Below are 5,205 nucleotides of genomic sequence, written 5' to 3'. Positions count from 1 at the left end.
AATGGCTTAGGAGAGAGTAATTTCAGTTGAATGGAGGGAGTAGGAGGGAGATAGATAAGGTGCAGTGGGGTCAAGGGAGAATGGAGGAAGTGGATAAACCAACTAAACCAAGCAAACCAAGAATCTGTTTCTGAGATTTCCCCTCACAACCCTAAGTAAAGACGCCCCTCAGCCTCAAGCAGCGCTACTTTTCTTAAGGCAAAAAAGACGCCTAAAGGGGCTGGTAGACCAGGTTTAATGGTGTCTCTAACCTATGGCCTGAGGGTGTTGTGGACTTTGGGAGAGTCCACCAAAATGTATTCCATCTGTATTAGATATTTGTCAAAACTCTTTGTTTCCCCACTCTCCTGTGAAAACTACTGAACTAGAGCTCAGAGTCATATTATTTGGATCACTGATTTTAGCACAATAGAGGATTCAAAATCCCTACATTCAGCATAATTGCTACCTGCAACTCCTCCACTGCCTAGCTATTTATCGAAGGGCGTTAAGATAAGTTTAACTTTTTTTCATTGTATTTCAGCTATAATTACATGATCCACTGGGTTTTACAGTTTGTCTGTTTTACAGTAAGGCACAATGGCCTGGCACAAACACAGAAATAAAGGGTCATCATTTATTTCCTATATTATACACTGCATTTTTCATGGTTCAGATGGTTAACTGTACAAGTGTCTAAATTCAGTGAGTCCTAGAGGACTCACAATAGAGTCTTGAGGGCCAATGAATACACTGAATAATTACAAATGTTTAAGAAAACGCATGGTGCTTTGATATAAGAATTTAAGCTACAATTCAGACAGGGTCTGAAAATCTTCAAATCGGTTTGGAAAAGTCACTAATAAGGGAAGAAAATCAGAACAAAATATTCGGGGTTTTTTACTTTTTATCATAGAAGAAAAAAACTAGCCCGTGTTTTCTTTGATTAATATTAAATGCTTACTATTTGTCAAGCACTGTTCTAAGCACTGGGGTAGATATGAGGAAACAGTTTCTGTCCCATATGGGGCTCATAGGCTAGGTTGAAGGGAGATCAGGTATTGAATCCCAATTTTACAGATGAAGAAACGAGACACTGACAGGTTAGGTGACTTGCCCAAGGACACACAACATTCATTCATTCATTCAATCATATTTATGGAGTGCTTACTGTGTGCAGAGCACTGTACTAAGCACTTGGGAAGTATAAGCTGGCAACATATAGAGATGGTCCCTACCCAAAAGCGGGCTCACAACAGACAAGTGGTGGAGTCAGAATTAGAACCCAGGTTCTTTGACTCCCCAGGCCTGCGCTCTTTCTACTAGGCCATGCTGCTCCTCCTGACTGAATTATAAATTCTGTCAAATAGGTAGGCAGTACCCTGAAATAACAACTCAAATAACTTCCCCTCTTGACTGTAAGCTCACTGTCTACCAACTCTGTCATACTGTACGCTCCCAAGTGCTTAGTACAGTGCTCTGCAAACAGTAAGCACTCAATAAATATGATTGATGCCATAGAATTGCTACATACAATTTTATGATTAAGCTTTTTTCAATTCATACAGCACTACTGGAACTTACTATGCTATTTCATTGGTTGTACTAGAATGGTAAATTTCTGTGTGAGAAGTCTAAAGTCCACTGCTAAACAAGCAGGATAGATACTAAGTGGCATTAGTTATCACTTAGATTGAATTCATATTGGCATTGATGTAATATAGCCTACATAATGGGCATAATTCAGCCTCATCGCTCTCAGTCAAGTTTCTTAGGAAAATGATCATTTCAACATAAGGTCATTGATTTCTTTTTTTTTTTAATAAAGCAAGGTTTTCAAAGTCAAAACTAAAATTCAGAAAACTATTCAGTACTTGTCAGAATATGTTAATTTGGCCCCTGATAATGACAAACTGGTTTACTTTATTTAAAATACACATTATTCACTCATCCAATTTTATTATTCATTCTAAGGTCTTATTGGAAATGTCTTGAACCAATTATTTCTTCTAATACCAATCTTGCTTGACTTTATTATTTGAGGACAGGAGGCAATCTATAGAAGCAAGGCACAAAATGACCCTTTAATAACCACTCAACACCTCCCAGGGATTCCTGGGAAAAATAAGCCCCAATGCTTCTTGCTGCAAATTTCTGTGTTAAAATCTGTTAAATGCAACCACATTGAGAAGTTAGGAAGGGAAAGGCCATTGAAAGTGGATGAGATGCACTCTAAAAATAAACTTTCTGAAACAAAGTTACATCAAAAGACTACAAGATTTACACTAACACACAAAACCCATTTAACAGAATGTAATTCCCACTGAGATGTCAGAATATATGCTTAACCAGGATGGGACCTTTCATACAGTTGGGAATCTGTCAAACTCTTCATTTCCATATCCCCATGTCCAAAAGCTCTCAGTGACAACTAATATGGTCTAGGATGCTTCAGAAATACTACATCATTCTAGAGTCAGTTAGGCACCAGTTGAGAGATTGGTTTCATTTATGATGGTGATAGAGTTTCAACTTTCAACTAGCCCTTCAGAAAAAACACAGATCAATCAAGCTGCCTCAAATTTACATCCCAGGGCTCACAGACCTTGAGAAATAGCAACAAATTAGTTCTAACTGTAAATCTTCCCATTTAAAGGGGAAATTACTTTTGGAAATAGAGAGACTTTCCAAACTAGTCTTTTTTACAAACAGGATCTGGCTTCTAAAACCTATTTCTGCTCCTTGGCCTACTATTGGACCTAGGACAAGTCACTTCACTTATCTGTGCTTCAATTTCCTCATATATAAAATGGGGATTAAGTCCTATTCCATCCTGTTTTGACTGTGAGCCCCAAGTGGACAGGAATGTGTCTGGCCTGATAATCTTGTATCTGCCCCAGCATTCAGCACAGTGCTTGGAACACAGTAAGTGGTTAATATAGTAATAAATCCATGTTAAAAGTGATGAGAGATCTGCAACTCCACACAAAGATCAGAGTGGCTGTTTATCAACAAGGTGGTTGCAGAACAACTTTCAATCCTGAACCCCCTCCAATTCACTTCAACCCTTCAGAGCTCTAATCTATGTTTCTTATCACCACCTTGAAGGCATCATTTACAAATTTAGTTTCTATCAGAACTCTGAGCCCAGACCGGACTCAATCAGCTTTTCAAAGCTACAACTCTGTATAAATGAAAGAGTTTAGCATCAACAAGAGTAGCAATTCCGAGTACTGTATAAAAGCAGATTGATTTGTTTGTGCAATGCATGCCAGAGAACTGGCACAGTGGGAATGAGGAAATTACATCCTGCCCTGAATTTGTTGGGCCACAGATGTGGTTTAGTTGCAGAAGCCTAACATACTTTGAGACATTTAAATTTACTTTTTACATAATAATTCACAAAATAATCTCATTGGAAATTGCCGAGGCAAACCCTATAGGATTAGAAATGATAGTTTATCATTTAATCAGAAACTCCTAACCTTTGATTTTAAGTCACTTAATCATCTCTCTCTCCCAGCTATTTATCCTCACTCTTCTTCCACTACAATCAAACCAGCATTCTTGTCCCCTCCAATGCCAACCCTGGGTCACATTAAAATTTAGTTATTTATATTAATGTCTTTCTTCCCCTCTAAACTTGTGGTGGGCAGGAGACATGATTACCAACTCTGTTGCATTATATTCTCCCAAGCCCCACTGATGATGATGATAATGACCTCTTCCTCAAGCCTTTCCTCCTGCCTGAAACTTTCTCTCACTTTACATCCTGCAGATTCTTCCCCATATCAAATTTCTACTAAAGCCTTCTTCAAATAATAATCTCCTCTACTGCATCACCACCTATGAACACGAGCCTTCACTCCCTAAGCACTTAATTACTCCCTCTCCCCAATCCCCATAACATTCATGTACATAGTGTAGGTTGCTTCACTCTCTTTGTAATTTATTTTAGTATCTGTTTCTGGCACTAGGTTGTAATCTTCTCTTGTCTGCTGTTTCCATTGTGCTCTGGCAAGTGCTTAGCACAGGATTCTGCACATAATAAGTGCGCAGTAAATACCACTGATGGTTGCTTGGAGAAGGAAGAGAGGAAGACCACTTAACTATGTGCATGGGAGAATACAAGGCAACAGAGTCTGTAAACTTGATTACTTCCCACAAGAATCTTACAATATAGAGCATGTGATGACACCATAGTTCTAATACTAAAATTGCCTAGGTTTAAAAAAAACGGTGCGGGAGATAAGGAATCTGCAAGGCATAAGTTGTTGGAGGTAAATTCTATGTATGTATTCATAGAATGCATACGTGCTGCCGATTTGTACTTCCCAAGCACTTAGTACAGTGCTCTGTACACAGTAAGCACTGAATAAATATGATTGAATGAATGTATGTAAATTCTATGTAATAATAATAATAGCGGCATTTGTTAAGCGCTACTATGTACAAAGCACTGTTCTAAGTGCTGGGGGGGATACAAGATGATCAGGTTGCCCCACGTGGGGCTCACAGTCTTCATTCCCATTTTACAGATGAGGTAACTGAGGCTCAGAGAAGTTAAGTGACTTGCCCAAAGTCACACAGCTGACAAGTAGCAGAGCCGGGATTCGAACCCATGACCTCTGACTCCCAAGCCCGGGCTCTTTCCACGGAGCCACGATGCTTGTCGTATGGACTGCTGCTCATGTGGTGGGGGGGATATTTCTTGAAACCTTTAAGAGTTTATTCAATGTAATGTCACTTGTCATAGTGGACTGCATCAGAGACATAATAAATAAGAACAAGAATCATCTCTTTCAGGGACATTTTGCTCGGTGGGGTATTGTTCATAGGCTTTTGCCATCTCCTATTTCTTGAAACCTTTAAGAATTTATTCAATTTAATGTCACATCATGGTGGACTGCATCAGAGAAATAATAAATAAGAACAAGAATCATCTGTTTCGGGACATTTTGCTCGGTGGGTTATTGTTCATAGGCTTATGCCATCTCCAACTGAGGGGGAAAAAGAAGCTTTTCATTAGAGGTTTGATCATAAAATCATGTTAATAGATCTAAGTCCAATTCTGCTTTGTGGCCTAATTTGGGTATAATTGGTTGTCCTGATGAGGTGATACTTTAAATTTCTTCTTCTGTGAATTAAAGGACTGATTTCCCTCAAACAATTTTATAGCAATCTCAGGGTAATGTCCTGTTCCTGAATTAATGGACATTTTTATCA

Source organism: Tachyglossus aculeatus, chromosome 12 (assembly GCF_015852505.1).
Source record: "Tachyglossus aculeatus isolate mTacAcu1 chromosome 12, mTacAcu1.pri, whole genome shotgun sequence".
NCBI classification, from domain to species: Eukaryota; Metazoa; Chordata; class Mammalia; order Monotremata; family Tachyglossidae; genus Tachyglossus; species Tachyglossus aculeatus.
This window is presented reverse-complemented; position numbering follows the sequence as displayed.